Source organism: Struthio camelus, chromosome Z (genome assembly GCF_040807025.1).
Source record: "Struthio camelus isolate bStrCam1 chromosome Z, bStrCam1.hap1, whole genome shotgun sequence".
Taxonomy (NCBI): Eukaryota; Metazoa; Chordata; class Aves; order Struthioniformes; family Struthionidae; genus Struthio; species Struthio camelus.
The window spans coordinates 21,641,391-21,658,564 of NC_090982.1; positions in this window are offsets into that span (position 1 = coordinate 21,641,391).

The following is a 17,174-nucleotide window of genomic DNA, read 5'->3' on the forward strand; positions in this document are numbered from 1 at the left end:
CTTCTGAACCAGCCATATATGATGTCCCCACATCCCTCTATTTTTTTTCAGCCTCCCTCCCTCCCTCCCCAAGAACATACTCCCTTGGCATTGCTAAGAGAGATGAGCAGATGTGTTATTACAATTTCACAGGGCCAAAATTTCCGTTTTGATTGCCTGTGTAATTTGCAGTGTAATGTAGGCATACTCAAACTAGCTTCAAATGGCCTAGATTGAAGTTTAAAATAATAATACTAATCATTTTGTGACCTCTAGTAAGATAAAGCTCTTCCTGGGTAAAGCTAGAATCTACTTTGTAGCTATCTATCTACTGCAGTCAGAGCATAACCTCTCTGGCCCCTAAGTGCAATTTACCAGCCAATAGTTGCATCTTACCTTTCCCTTTTGAACTTCCTCTGATATCTGGTGAGTTCCCCCCTCAAAGGAAAACATCACTTCAAAACAATGTTATAGTAATATATGTTGGTGATCGAGCAAGATATACCACTACAACTACCTTCTTTTCTGAGGTCAGACTTGTTCTTATATCCGGAGGAACTGAAAATGAAAAGTTCTTGTACGTGATGGATGGTTTCTGATATGTTAGCACAATACAAATGTCTTTGGTAATCCTCGGCGTATGAAGAACATCACTACTATCTAGGCTGTAGGGCAGAGTAAGTGTAACCTCTCTAAGTACCTAGTCTGACTTTGACAGCTGAAGGTGGAGCGTGATTCAGCTCATCTGCATTAAATCACTGTTTAAAGTTGCCTGTGTTCGTAATGTCTCCCCTATTGGCATTCAGGTGTCACAGAAGAGGAAGAAGCAGCAGCTTTAGGGAAGTTCAGAGAAACAGGGAGTGGGGTGAGGGCAAGCCTCTTGACAAACTACTATCTGTGGAAAGGATTAGCAGCCCAACAGGATGAGGACAAGCGGAAGGTTCCCATGGCAGAAGCAGGCTAGAGCCTGCAGTTTGCACCCTGGGCAGCATTTGGGATTCTTCAGTCTGCCTGAGTGCGCCAGTCACGCAGCAACAGCACGTAGTGCCTTAACGCAGAATAATCTTTCTCTTCTTTACTGAACATTTTCCACACCTGATAGGTTCCTGTACCTTCACTAGAGAAGCAGAAACCTTTAGAAATCTATGCAGCATCCTGACGGGCCATGCAAGTGACCTAGCCGCTTTCTTGCCAAAACGAGACTGTTTCTCCAGCAGAGTCTGAGGCAGAGGAAAGCTCTGTATTTGCTCCCTTTTGTCATGGCCTAGATATAGAGGAAAGAATCAGGAGGTCTGGGGAAGGAAAAGTTTGTCGGAGTATGTTTCAGAATATATCTTACGAATTAACAGTCTTGCTCAAGTCCCAGAAAAGGGGAGGTTTCTGTCAAGCTGTTTTGGGTATGTGCAATGTACAGCTGTTTATCTTACCTTGTATTCAGTGGAGAATGAATTATGCACTCTGACTCAATGTTTTGTTAGCCATTCAAGAGCAGTACTGCGTATTTCTCTTCTTTGTTAAAGATTGTTGTTTAAGAAATGTTATGGAACAGTTTGTGCCCTGCTTGGAGATTTGGAGATATTAAAACAAGAGAGAGAGAGAGAGATAGAGAGAACACAGCTTAGTACTTCAGAGAACAAGCTAAACAATGTATAAATAGTGTCACTACATTGGCTGTAAGCCCAAAGCAATAAGAAGGAAATTTGAAACGCTAAGAATGAAGTCTTGAAACTCCAATTTCATTAGGCCAGAAGGGTAAGTGTGCTTCACATACCTCTGTTCTGTGCTTCTTCATATAGAAAATAAGACAGTCTGCTCACAGACTTCTAATAGTACGGTCTGTCCATCCATCCTGAACCCAGCTGCCAGTAGCGGAAAACAATTATATTAATTTTTACTACTCATGGGGGGCTTTAAACCACCCTTTTAGGCCTGTTAAAATTTTCTGCTCCTCCTGCAGCCTATACTGACTACCAGCCCCAATTATTCTCAGATGCCTCCCCAATCACATGACTGTGAAAGATCACCCTTTTCCAGTTTCCTTATTATTATTTTTTAAAAGCTCCCTCATGACCTCACAAAGTACGATAAAGGTTATTACAAAGAATAATAATAGTAATAACATTTTACTTCATTGTACAGTCTAATCAGTCTGGAAAATACATTGGACCTTTATTAAATACCAGCTTTTACTCAGGGGAAAGCTATAGGAGAAGCAGGGGAAGAGGCTATTCTGCTATTCAACCTCTCCCAATCAAAGTAACTTTAGCATTTATAAAAGCAAAAGAACTGTTAAGTACATGCTAATGATTCTGTCTACATTCACCATGGAAATGTTAGTCTCGTTCATAGGAAGATTTTTCACCCTTCCTCATGCAGAATGCTGAAGTTCACCAGCATGAATTAAAACCTCCTAAACTTTTCCTGAAGAAATATCTTTAACTAGAAAGGCAGCTACTGCTGTGAGTTCTGTCCACCTGGTTTGCCTTAGTTTTCCTGCACGCTCCCTTTGCAGACCACCCAGGTGTCTCGCACGTATGGCACTAACCCCTTCCAGATTGTGGAGCTGCTTTCAATCCTCTATCTTTCTGCAGGCTAAGAAGATATCTCTATGAGGAGGATGTAATAGGATGTTGCCATGAAGGACAGAGTGTTGTGCCAACAATATTTTTATGCTTTGAGCCCGAAGATAAGTTCAGCACAGGTTATGCTGCTACTCTCTCTGTATTGACAGTTTTTGGTGAAAACGGACAGCTATAATCTACAGACCACTTGGTAGAAAGTGATTAACTATCCCAAAAGCCTAGCCTTTTTTTTTTTTTTAAGTACTTTGTGAAGTCAAAATAGCTATGAAAGGTTTATGCCCAGCACAGTTTCACAAACACATGTAGAAATGACCATAAAGTCACATGACTGAACACTGAATGTGTGCAGAATAATCTTACTCCGGTTGAGAGTTATCTATTTATGGAATAGCTGCTAAGGCGAAGAACGAAACACAAAGCTAGCAATAGTTGTGGATTTAACCATAACATATGGGCAATAACTCTGTAGGTAGCCCATTAACAAAACTTAAATTACAGATGTAGTAACTTAGAAGATAGAGCTCAGGTCTTAGCACAGCAGAATGGCATCAGTAGCAGATACTGGTCACTTATATTGCTTCTTTTTCATTTGCAAGGTCACAGTATGATTTTTGTGGCTTGGCTCTGTCACAGGAATTAAATGAAAAGGTAATTCCATTTAATTCTTTTACAGAGAGTGCAGCTAACAGAAGCAGCGAACAGATGCAGCAGTTTGTGCAGCAGTATCTGGTTTCTGCTTGGAACCTTTGTGGACCTTGTTGGAAGTTGTGGAGGCTTTCTGGGGACCCTCGAGGTACGAAAGGGTGCTTGCTGCTAATAGGAAAGGGGAGCTAGGGAAGGACAACTGCAGGAGGCCTTAACTTCTCCTGGGAAGTTCTAGCTAGGTGTGGCTGCTGCTAAGGAGCTCTGTTGGTTGCCCCTGATCAGAGGGAGTTGGGGCCTTTGATCCGGGTGGCCCTTGAGTACAGAAGGGTCAAGCACCCTATGAGTCAGTGCAAGGCAGAGGCCTATATACGAGCCAGGCCTACAGTGCAGCTCCTAGAGCACAGTAAACAGAGGCAGCAGTTTGTGTAGAAGGATGCCAGAAGGCACCTTCATTTCTCAAAGCAGTATGTGCTTCCTCAGGTATGGTCATGACATGCCACAGAGCACATTCCCCAGAGGCTGTTGGAGGTGCTGCATCACCTGTGTCTGAAGCTTCAACCCAGACAGACCCTCTGACAGCAGATGCAGCTCTACAGGTGTCAGGCTGCCGGGAGCGCTTGGGGCCTCTCCGTGAGGCCTGGTCTGACAGTCAGCTCTCCTGCAGAAGGTGTGCTGTTGTTGGAGGCGTGTGGTCAGCTGAAGGAGTTAGGAGAGGAAGGCAGTAGGCTGCATAGCATCCAAGAAGATGAGCAAGAGAGGGAGAGGGTATTCTCAGCGACGGTGGAGCTGCAGACGTCCCAACCCCCCAACAGCAGTGGAGTTGCCAGAGGGCTGTGTGCCATGTGAAACCGTACCTCATAACACTGTAGAAGAAGGCTGGAAACTGGTCACGTCTCATAGGAAGAGAACGGCTCTTGCTCCTTCTGAAGACTTGCATTTGAGGACTAGGTTTAGTGCCCCCCAGGCTAAGGAGGAGCTGGACATGGCTTCAAGGGAAGCTACTGGCCTGACAGGCCTGGAAGAAGCAGCAAGTGATTGTTGTGGTGACTCCCTGCTCCTGGGGACAGGGGCACCTCTCTGCCGACCTGACCTCTTGTCTAGAGAGGTTTGCTGCCTGCCAGGGGCTCGAATAAATAAGAGATGTCACGGAAAGACTGCCAAGGCTTGTCCATGCGTCGGACTCTTACCCTCTGCTGCTCTTCCGTGTGGGCACTACTGATACCGAGGGCAAACTGGATACCATCGGACAGGATTTCAGAGCTCTGGGGGTGGTGGTCAAGGGTCTGGGAGCCCAGGTCATTTTCTCCTCAATCCTGCCAGGGAGGGGGAAGGACGGGAGGAGGAGCAGACGAGTTTTCCAAGTTAACAACTGGCTGCGCCGCTGGTGTTGGCAGCAGGGTTTTGGCTTCTATGACCATGGGACCCTGTTTGAAGAGCGACAGCTGATGGGGAGAGATGGGATCCGCTTCACCAAGCGGGGCACGCGTGTCTTCGCCAACAGGTTGGCCGGCCTGGTAAGGAGGCCTTTAACCTAGGAAAGATGGGGGAAGGGGAGTGTTAGAGAGACAGGGTAGTCAGCAAAACGCCGCTCAAGTCAGGATGCCTCCAGCGGGTGCATGCAGCCAGGGGAGACAGCAGGGGACAGCTATGGAGGATCCTCTTGCACCTCTCCTGAGAAGCCTGCATGCTTCACTGGCTCTCTGAAATGCCTGTACACCAATGCACGCAGCATGGGGAATAAGCAGGAAGAGTTGGAGATCTGTGTGCGGTCGCAGGGCCATGATCTTGTTGCAATTACAGAGACATGGTGGGATAGCTCGCACGACTGGAATGCCGTCATGGATGGCTGTGTGCTTTTTAGGAAAGACAGGCCAGGAAGGCGAGGTGGTGGAGTTGCTCTTTATGTGAGGAAGCAACTAGAATATATGGAGCTCTGCCTCGGGGTGGGTGAAGAGCAAGTTGAGAGCTTATGGGTAAGGATTAAAGGGCAGGCTAACAGGGGTGACGCTGTTGTGGGGTTTTACTACAGGCCACCTGATCAGGAAGAAGTAGTTGATGAGGCCTTCTACAGACAGCTGGGAGTAGCCTCATGATCACAGGCCCTGGTTTTCATGGGAGACTTCAACCACCCTGACATCTGCTGGGAAGACAGCACAGCTAGGCACAAACAGTTGAGGAGGTTCCAGCAGAGCACTGAGGATAACCTTTTGACACGGATGGTGGAGACGCCAACGAGGAGAGGTGCACTGCTAGACCTTGTACTAACAAATAAAGAAGGTCTAGTTGGAGATGTGAAGGCTGGGGGCAGCCTTAGCTGCACTGACCATGAGATGGTAGCTAACTTTGGCCTCTTCAGGGACCTACTTGGAGGAATGTCCTGGGATAGGGCTCTAGCAGGAAGGGGGGGGGGAGTCCAGGAGAGCTGGTTAATTTTCAGGTATCGCTTCATCCAGGCTCAAAATCGGTGCATCTCTCTGAGTAAGAAGTGCAGCAAAGCGGGCAGGAGACCTGCGTGGATGACCAAGGAACTCCTGACAAACCTCCAACAGAAGAAGGAAGTCTACAGAATGTGGGAAAGGGGACAGGCCCCTTGGGAGGAATGTAGGGACATTGTCAGAGTGTGCAGGGATACAACAAGGAAGGCTAAGGCCCAGTTGGAATTAAATCTGGCAAGGGATGTCAAGGACAACAAGAAGGGCTTCTTCAAATACATCAGTAGCAAAAGGAAGACTAGGGAAAATGTGGGCCCGCTGCTGAATGGGGCGGGTGCCCTGGTGATGAAAGATACAGAGAAGGCAGAGTTGCTGAATGCCTTCTTTGCTTCCGTCTTCACTGCTAAGGCCAGTCCTGAGGAATTCCTGACTCTGTGGACAAAAAAGAGAGGCTGGAGAAAGGAAGACTCTCCCTTGGTGGAGGAGGATCAGGTTAGAGATCTTTGGTCCAAACTTGACATCCACAAATCCCTGGGCCCTGACAGGATGCACCCATGAGTGCTGAGGGAGCTGGCAGGTGTTATTGCTAGGCCACTCTCCATCATCTTGGAAAGGTCCTGGAGAACAGGAGAGGTGCCTGAGGACTGGGAGAAAGCCAGTGTCACTCCAGTCTTCCAAAAGGGCAAGAAGGAGGAGCCAGGAAACTCCAGGCCTGTCAGCCTCACCTCCATCCCTGGAAAGGTGATGGAACAGCTCCTCCTGGAGGTCCTCACTAAGCATGTGGAGGACAAGAAGGTGATCAGGAGTAGTCAGTGCGGATTCGCCAAAGGGAATTCTGCTTAAGCAATCTAATAACCTTTTATGATGATTGCATTCCTCGATAACCTGGATGAAGGGACAGAGTGCACTCTCAGCAAGTTTGCTGATGATACAAAACTGGGAGGAGTGGCTGACACACCAGAAGGCTGTGCTGCCATTCAGAGGGACCTGGACAGGCTGGAGAGTTGGGCAAAGAGCAACCTCCTGAAGTTCAACAAAGGCAAGTGCAGGGTAGGAAGAACCCCATGCACCAGGACAGGCTGGGGGTTGACCTGCTGGAAAGCAGCTCTGCAGAAAAGGACCTGGGCGTCCTGGTGGACAACAAGTTAAATGTGAGCCAGCAATGTGCCCTTGTGGCCAAGAAGGCCAATGGTATCCTGGGGTGCATTAGGCAGAGTGTTGCCAGCAGGTGGAGGGAGGTGATCCTGCCTGTCTACTCAGCCCTGGGGAGGCCTCCCCTGGAGTCCTGGGCTCCCCAGTACAAGAGAGGCATGGCGCTACTGGACAGAGTCCAGCGGAGGGCTACAAAGATGATGAGGGGACTGGAGCATCTCTCCTCTGAAGAAAGGCTGAGAGAACTGGCTGTGTTCAGCCTGGAGAAGAGAAGAATGAGGGGGGATCATATAAATGCATGTAAATATGTGGGTCAGAGACAACACTCTAAAAAATAAAATCTTCCTGTGCAGTACCTTCTCACCAGCATGAGCTTTATTGAGGAATTTGAGCATGAGAAATTTGACTTCCCATCGCTACTTACATGGGGAACTATTTTGGCTGTAAGGCAAACTACTACAGGACTCCATCTCAGCTCTCTTTTACCCATTTTGCCTACTAAAATGCAGACTAATTCTTGATTAAGCACACATTTCACAGCTGTAGCTACCTGTAATTGTTGGTGACATCTGCAAGGCACTGAGCCTGCTAACTGCAGTAATTTGTTTGTTCTGTGGCTATGGTGGTGAGCACTGGCTATTCATCCCATCTCGCTCAGCATGCCCCTCTGATAAGACAGCAGCTGCCAAATAACCTCCTGTGTACTTTGCATAGAAATCTCAATGTGAAAAATTCTCTTCAGAGCCACGTTTCAGTTTTTCTTGTCACCACAGAAATGAAGAATCGTATTTTTTGTTGCTTTACTATGTATCATGTCTTTTCCCATAGATGACCCTGCTTATTCCTATGTCCTCTGGTAAGTTAACAGGTTACTTGCTAGCCAGTGTCCTGTATGCCAGCTGAGGGAGTTGTGCTGGTACTACCCTCAGTGATTTGTGAGATCTCCATTATCGCAAATGTATAGCGGGAGGAGGGGAAAAACCTTGTCATTTTAAGGACCCTGTACTGTATGAAAGACCAGATGTTAGAAAAACAAAAACTTCCAGCTACTGAACTAGGTGAATGTATTTACATGTAAAAATAAACACAAGTTCCTGTAATATGCTAAGGAAGAACAACCATTCTAGGTTGGAGACTAGAATCAAAGCAAAATAAAAATTGCATGTATATACAAAACATCAGCAACTTCAAAGCTTTCTGTATGATGCAGTTAATAACTACATATGTGAAATCAACATCTAAATTCAATAAGAATTTCACAATGCAAGGAAGAAAGAGCCCTGGGGCATTTCCCTTTCTTCTGACCTCCCCTGACAATGCTCTGTTGTGTGGATAAAGAGCATGAGAAGAGCCTGTTCTCCAGTTGGAAGTGAGGGAGCTACACAAAGACGAAGGATTTTTTACTAATGCTACTTCAGTTTCATTTATAAAGTACAGTGCTGCTTTGCACGGGCAGAAATAGCTACAAACTCAGAAACTACCACTGCATAAGTCTGAATCAGATTTTTCTCTAAATGTATGCAGACTAATCGCAGTAATAGGCAACAATAGACACTTGTTTTCCTCCTTTGTATATGCCCTCAAACTGAATGATATTTAACAACAGTTTTAGTGTATCAGCACAGCAATACTGAAACATAGCTGCAATTTCATATGAAAGCCACACAAATAAGCAAACTAATCAGTAGCCTCTGATTTGGAAGGTTTAGCCTGTGCATTAGAAGTATAATTTTTTTTTTGCTGAGGGCTCCTAAATCTGAAAATGCTTCATTTTTCACTAGGTCATACTTATAGTAGTAAGAGCTGATAAATCTTCCTGTAGTAATTGCTACAGAACTTCATTTTCTTTTTCAAAGGTTCCTGTAAAAATATCAAATCAGAATTAATCAAGAGGTCTATTAAAGCCAAATAAGTTTACAAGCAACTGATGTTGCAGTACGATTAGCAGGAAAAATTATCTTGCATTTCCATTCATTTCCATTGTCCCCAGCAGAAATCTAGATTTTCTGAATTTACTTCCATGAAGTTACTTTTGGATCTACAGCACTGTAAATCAGATCAGATCCTGGCTCTCCATTTAGATGTTGGTGTTCACCCCTGGGTCATAAGCATTTAATCTTAGGTGACCCACCAGACTGCATTATCTGATGCACATGGGATATACTGATATCTCAGGAAAAAAGTCACACGAGTATCCAATAGATTTTTTTTAATACCATAGCCTGTGTAGTCACCAAGGTCCAAGTCCTTTCATCAAGTTGCAGTCTGTGTGAATGAGAAGGTGGGAGTGCAGGTTGCTGTGGAGCAAAATAGCTCAGAGCAGTAAAGGATCCATCCTTTGAGTAAAGGATCTCATTGCTGTGGCTCGTTGCACCTATTTTCAGAAATAGCTGTGGTGTAAACAAATAATGTTTTCAACTCAAAACATTCATCTGCCCTAACACACAGGGGGCCTTGCAGATCCCATGCATGCAGTTCACATACAAAGATGCCCCCTTCGCTATACATGCTAAACTGAGTTGTCCAAAATACTCAGAGTTTTGATTGTCCTTACTTGTTCTGTAGCTTCTGAAGAAAAAGAAAATTTGCCTATCCAAACTTGTGTGGACATATCACAAGCAATACTGCCTTCCAAAAATTATTTTCTGCTTAAGAAAAAGTCTCCCTTTTGATTTTCAGATTCTTCCAAGATTTTTATGTCTAAAAATTTGTGGGCTTATTTGCCCCCCTTGGCTTTGTCGCATTAAAAATCTTTGTTTTCCCTATGTTTATGCTAGATGTTGCCGTCTTAAGTTGTAAGTTTTGGGCATGTTGTGTTACTTATCTACAGAATACATTTCCCAATGCACTCTTCCACTTAAGTAACTTGTTAACTTTAGTTCCTGTGAATAATTGGAATAGGCACAACCACGCTAGCTAAGGAAAGTTTTTGTATTTATTTCTCTACCCACTTCTCTTTGCGCCTTATATCTTGACTGTGGTACTTAATGTCTTCCTTTCTGATCACTCACAGACTGAAAAAAAAAAAAAAAGGCTAAAATTACAGTTGTTGGCTTCTTATTTCAGATTCTATAGACAAGTTTAAGACAGAAGAGAGCCTTACTGAAACACCTAAAGAGTGAAATCAGTTTTTAACAAACTAATGAAAAAGTTTATTCTAAAGTTTATTCTATTTCTAAAGCAAAGTTTACTTCTAATAAACCAAAGTCTTGCCACCAGGTTTTCAGGTTTTGTGTATCTTTTCTATTATTATTATTTTTGATGCAGTATGTTTTTACTTTTAGTCTGATTACTTTTAATGTCTCTATTCCACGGTCAATATGCCAGCCTATGGCAGACCATTTGGGTTTTTGGCCAGTAAACGGCTAACACTATTGATCTGAGGTGTTATACATTCAAAAACATATTCTCTTATTTTGGCTTATTTATGGCTCTATTTTATCTACAGTGACTGAGAAGAAATACTTTCCCTTTTGATATTCCTCATTTATGTTAAACATATTTGTGGTTAAGACATAGTCTTCAGTCTCTCAGTTCCCATGCTACCTTTAAGGGACTCAGAATGATGCACTGACAAATACAAATGAAGAGCTATCATTATATATTTAATAATTTCTTCAATATTTGGACCCCCTAAATCCAATATTTGAAAGTATTCTTGGTGGATCAAATCTTTCTATCCTTCCTTAAAACAAATTCCCCAAAACTTTAGTGACGTTTTAGATTAAAGAAAGTGTTAGTAAATATAAACAGGGACTAACCAAATCAAATGCAGGTCATTGTTTCAGAAAACTCCAAAACCAAAATGGATGAACAAATTTTGTACTCGTTGACCCTCAAACCTAGAGTGGAGTAAAAAGTTCTGACAGATACTCTCTCAAAGTGAGACTACCTTTCACAGACGGTCTACTTTATTGCTGTGCATGAGTTAACAGTTAGTCACTGATTAAAATCAATAGTAATAGATGCTCAAGCATTAAAACACTTACAGGCTACTTTTGCAGCCAAAACCTGATTAAAGCCAAAAAACCCACACAATGCTGATTAAGAGTATTTTTAGGTTGCCATTGCCCCTGGAGATGGCCAGTTTCTATTGTTATTTTGAACACACATGATGATCTCACATCTTGGCTCAAAGATTTCTACATGCTTTTGTAAGCCCATACACAAAGGCTTTTGTGCTTTAAAATAGCTGCCCAAGGGGACTGTGTCATTATCTCATTAAGCCCAACTACAGAAAGTCAGATGCCCGCAGAGAGGTTTACATGCTGGTGAAAAGTGTGGAAGCTGTATCCCAGCTCTTTGGGGAAACTCTGGGTAGTGTCTCCCTGTCAGCCACCAAGTGTGTGGGGTGTCCACATACAGGCTGTCTCAACTGCCAAGAACTAGTCAAGTAAGCTTGTCACCAAGTCTTGCTGTCATTACATGTCCTTACAGCCGAAGGTCCAGAAACTAGGAAATAGAGACGAAATCTTACTCTTGCAGCAGAAAAGCATTTTAAAAATGAATAGCTTTTTGAAGAACTTGGACCTTCAGAACAAGAAAAAATAATCTGGACAAGTTAGGCCTTCTCTTCCTCATCATTTTAACAAGTGGGAAACTATTTGTCTGCTTCAGATCAGCAAGGAACATCCAGATCTAGCGGATGAATGCTGGCTGGACAGAGAAGAGAGGGAGTGGCAGACACTGCCAGGTCCTGGATTAGGACAGTGTTTTCCTGTAGCCAAAAGGGTGAGTTCCTCTGACGGCAGTTCAGGATACTGCTCTTACCACAGAGTTGTCGCTTTCCATCTAGTGACATATACTGAACCCCTTCCAGTTAAACAGTGTAAGAGCAAAGATCTGTCTTTAGGGTAACTGAAGAAAGCTGGTTGTAGCTAGTTTTGGAAACTCCCAGGTAGTGACATGGCGCTCATACTGTTTCTCCCTCATCCCAGCACCTCACGTGTTATGTTAGGTGGCAAGTCTGATCTCGTGCTAAGTTGGCACCTACATCTCTGGACCTGCTCTTTCACATTTCGTTCACATGAGTTCACTGTTGCACACAGGACCATTAATATAGGTGAACATTAATTATGTGTATAAGGTGTACCAGATTATGTCCTTGCTTCATAAAGCCATGGAAACTCCACGCTGATTTGCCCAGCTGAACACACTGAGGAAGCAATAGCTAGGCAGCTGGCAGAAAAAATAAGGAAAAAATTAAAGAAAATCCAGAAATATCACTTCATGTTATGCCAGAGCAGTAGAATTTTCCGTACCTGCTATAAGTCACCTATACTATCTCCCAAATGCTTGAGATCCTTCTCAGACCAAGTACACAGCTGAATCCAAACTGAGTTGTTCAGAGCATTTCTATGGCATAAAAGCCAATCAGCTTTGGTCAATTCTGCCTACTTGCCTAGCATTTTTACAATCTCTAATCAGAAATGAGTATCGTTGTCATCACTTTGTACCTGACTGTTAAAAAAGATACAAGGTAACCCCTTTTACATTTTCTTGATATTTCCCTTTCATCTTCATCTGATGCAATAACTTAGCTCTCACTTGACACTGACGCCTACTTTTACCCTCCGTTTGTGGCAACAGTAACAATCCAGAAATTTTATTTCCACAGAAGGAGGCTTTTAAGATTTTTTCTTTTCAGTCTTAAATGGATTTTACTCCATCTAATTTGTTGCACAATAACACGAACACACTTAATCTGGCCAGAAATTTAAGGAGTTTTGGGGGGACATCATCAGATACAGGCAAAACACAAGGTACCTTTTATTACTTCTTTAATTTCCTTCTATTAAATTCTTAATAAAGGTCAGCACCTGCTGATATATGAGAAACAGAGTAACAAGAAGCACAGGCTGCTTCTTTGTTTCCTGATGTTGCCTAAACCTAGGAAATGCTTTCAGAAGTTCTCCAGCCACCATCCTTCACTTCTACCAGGGAGTGATGATACATCACAGATACATCATAGATAAGGAGACATAGTTATGGGTTAGTTATTACTACACCCAACACTGGAGATGAATCTTTATTTGGAATACCATGTAAGATAATCAACCACATCATGATTTGTAGCAGGGTGCAATCTAGCAATTGCTATGCAGTTTTATTTGATAATTGTAAGCTGATCTTAAAAAACTGAGAATAAAATAGTTTTGGTTAAATACAATTCCATTTCAAGGCTTTCCCTGCTTCCCTTAAAAAAATATTGTTACAATAGAAAAAAAAACCAAGCATCTGTAGCTTGTGAGAGTTAACATCACCTGCTTATTATCAGTAGAATTCAAAACATGTGCACTGTTTTCTGCTATGTGTTTTTCAAGCCAGCTGCCAGATCAGGAAGAAGCACCACAATGTGTCATATTTGGAGATTTTCCCAGGGAACCAGAAAGGCTGGAAAAGACATCTGAGGTCATGGCTAGTGAGGGGGATATAAATATATTCTTAAAGTACAAGATTAGCAGCAAGCCAGAGAGCAGGGAAGGGCAATGAAAAGTATGTTCCACATCAATATCATGCAGAAATTGAATTCTTCCCTGAAGAGATCAGTGTTCATGTGATTCCTGAATTCCATGTTCTGGTACCACATTTACTTAAACCATTATGAAAGAGGAAGAAGAATAACAAACAGATCCCTGTCAGCTGCATTTCAGATCACTAACTGGCTTTGCACTAATAACATACATCAACTGGATGCAGTCAAGGTCAACAGGGAAAATAAGTAGTTTGAGTTATATTCCTGTTGTGCTTTCAGCTTTGAGTTTGGTTGCCAAATGCTGTGTACAACATGCAGAGATCCAAAACTATGCTGCAAAATGCAGTATAATATTCCAAATAGCTCTGGCCATGATCAGCTTATTTGCCTGCTAAAATGCAAAATCTCACAGAAACTCCGTGTATTCTGGACTACATCACTGCCATATTTGACTTAATAAGGAAATATATCACCCTGAATCCATTTTCTTGACATATTCTCAAGAGCACAGCCCAAGACATACATTAAGGTAATGATTTAAATCACAAACTCCTCCAGACTTCATCTACCCAAACATATCCAGTTTGATATCTTGTTGGGGCAGGGGGGAGGGAAGGATGGACTTCACTTCAATATGCAGGCATGTTGCTGTAGCTGCTAAGCACTACACCGCATACAGAAATCTACAACAAAGAAAAAGGGTAAAAGTAGCAAAGGTCAAATCCATCTTGGCTATAATCTGCAGTGAGGGCTTTCTAGTGTGGATTTACAATAAATCAACATTATTTTTAATAGTCCTTTAGGTCATTTACAACTCAAAAATTTTAATATTCCTCTCAGGAGTATGGGTACATAAAAAAAAAATATTCATGAGAAATGCTGATTCAGCTTGTCTGGTCAGTATAGCTACAGTAATTTATATTTAGTAAGATTGGTTCTTTTATGCCTATGCTATAATATACCATACCAGTTTTTTTAATCTGCGAGTACCGTATTTCGATTCAACACGTGGTCACTGGCATTTTTATATTTTGGCATAGTTCTTAAACTGAGTTAAGTGCAAAGGGTCCAGCTACAAATATTCCATGCTAGTTATAGCATCAAAGGAGTAGAAATGCATCAGACTTTCACTCTGAAGAAACAAATAAAAGATTTTCTGTGTATAACCTCAGCCTGAATGGTAACTGATGAAGAATAACAAATCACAGTCTCCTGATTTTTCTGGGAGTTTAGCTGAAGGTTCCAATGAGGATCTTTGCCATTCTTTTAATGGGAGGAATAAGATAACATGTTTGTCTCAATTAATTGTAAACAAAAGTAATATTAATATTCCTGGATCCTAAAATAACTTTTGAGAAGGAAATAATGTGTTCAGTTAAACAGCCGCTTCAGTGAAAGGAATATTTCATAGAATAACAGTAAATAGAGGTACATAACCTTCCATGACTAATTTGTCAAGGATAATTTATGCGATGGCCTTAAGCTAAAGTATAGCAACCATCAGGAACATGCCCCGTTCTTTTAAGCAATGCTTGTTTAATATGAAACATGATTTTCCCTTCTTTGTTGGCTTTGGCACTTACTTAACAAATCTTCCTTTCAAAATCCATCAGCTGGGGTATCTGGAGGAAATAGAGGCACTTCCTAGAAGAAGAATGCTACTATCTTTGTACTGAGTGTACATTGCTACGTAGGTATCTCTGCTACACAGGGATTGAACTACACGACAATAAAGCATAAAAACAAAAACTTCCATCAAGTTTTGAATAACAACAGACTGGCAGATCTCAGCAATACCTTTGTCGGCCCACTTCACTAGAAAACGGGAAAAAGCTTTTCTAGTTCTGACCTGTGACAGGTGACTAAGTCAAAGAAGATGTAATTTCCCTACAGATACAAGTTTCTGGAAATTTTAGAGTCAAGTAAATAAGAACTTTTCTCCTGAAAAAAAACAGAATTAAAAAAAATATGTATATATGATATCTTCTCTCAGATCTCTCTCTCTCTTTTTTTTTTTTTTTTAAGTGTTACACAGCATGTGTATTTGCTGCAGAGAGAAGCAGCTATATACGTGTGTGTGTGCGTATATGTGTGTTGAGTGTCTATTTATAGACACGTAACAAGCATTTTGTGGGCTTTTTCATCATTCAAAAATTTCTGATAGAATTATGTGGCAGTTTGACACTGAATTGAAAGTGGGGGAGGATTTAATATTGATGCTAGAAATGATCAGTGTTGCTGATGGGAAACCAAAAAGGAAGTTCCTATAACAGAGCTTGGAAGTAGACTAGATAGCTTAGTAATACAAATACAAAAGGAAAATCATATTGATAGAGCAATTGCATCTATTTGCTGTGTGAAACTCAACAACCATCATGGCAATTAGCCTGCCACAATATTATGAATAAACATTGCATAGTGTACACTGTAGGATAATGTTACAAGTTTTGAAGTAAAGCAACACCACTGAAGTATTGTTATCTGTAACAGAAAACATTTTAGAGAATTGAAGCACCACATTCATTCTAAACATCTCACTGTTCCTTGAGAAAAAGAGCTATACATACAGGAGGATCTGAGAGGGATAATTTTCTAGAAGGTACTGCCACCTGTCACCTATTCATTACAGAAGGCGTGCTTTAAGAATGTAAGCATGGCACTGAATGCAATAAAATCTGAGTCAGAGGATCACTGGAGCTGCACTTACAAATCTATCATATCAATCAACGTATTGCTTTCAAACAGCAGCGGGACAAAGCTTCTCAGAGCCGCCAGCCCATTCATCCTAGATCGAATGGTCGGTAGCTGAACATTACACCCACAGACCACTGGTCCAAAGTAAAAGCTATCTAGCTGAACTGCACTTTAACTCCTAGAATCTAAACTCAAGTCTGATAGCTCTTGTTTTCTTCTGCTTCAGCCTGTAAGGATGAAAGAGGAAAGGTTAGACTTTGACAGACAGGCTGCATTCAGAGAAGTGCCATACCAAAATTAATCTATGACTTCCTACCTATTAAACCCAAGCATGACATCTTTCTATTTGCAACAGTCTGTCCCCCTGAGTCTCTATGAATGCAATATGTTTACTAGCTTTCATCATGCGATATTTGTCACAGGTGACATAAATACATCATTAGACAACTGTTACAAATAAAGTGATGGGAAGAAAAATCAAGCAGCATGAAAAGAGAGAATTAGAGTTATAAATTATAGCTGTAAATCACCAAGTTTCAAAAATATCATGGTGTGCTAAAGTCACACCAGCTGTTTTAAATACATGAAGTTGCCGAAGGCTTGGGTAATAATTTATAATATACTAAAAAGAATGAGAGAATTCTGAAGAGAAAATAACGAAGAAAAGAGGAAAAAAAAAGGAAGGAGACTTATTTCTATAAAAATATTTTACTGTAAATGGATTTTAAGTAAAAGTGGCTCTTACTGCTGTTTGGCTCATCGCAAAACTCCACCTATCAGCTTAGTCACAGGTAACAGCCCCGGCATACTTCTGTGACCCAGCCTATCTGCTGGTCATTTCCCCTCTGGAGTCATGGATTACTGACTCAGTTCAAAACATACATTTTCAGCAGAGTCACCCACTTCAAAAATTCAATCCACTCAGCTTAGAGCAATACCCTATACAATAGAAGGATCACAAGGTCCAAGTGCTAGAAAATTTTGTGAATACATAACTGACCTTTTATAAATAAAATCTTCAAGCGACGTCATATTTACTTTTGTTACAAACCTCTTTTTGGTCAGTCTATTTGGGCTGCTTTAGTCCTTTGCAGAGACCCTGCAAGCAAGATTTGGACAACTGAAAAAATATAAACCAGTTGTTTATTGGTTGACAGACACACAAGAGAGGTAGGATTTATGCCTGTTTGCCAGCCTGACAAGGCATCTGAAGAG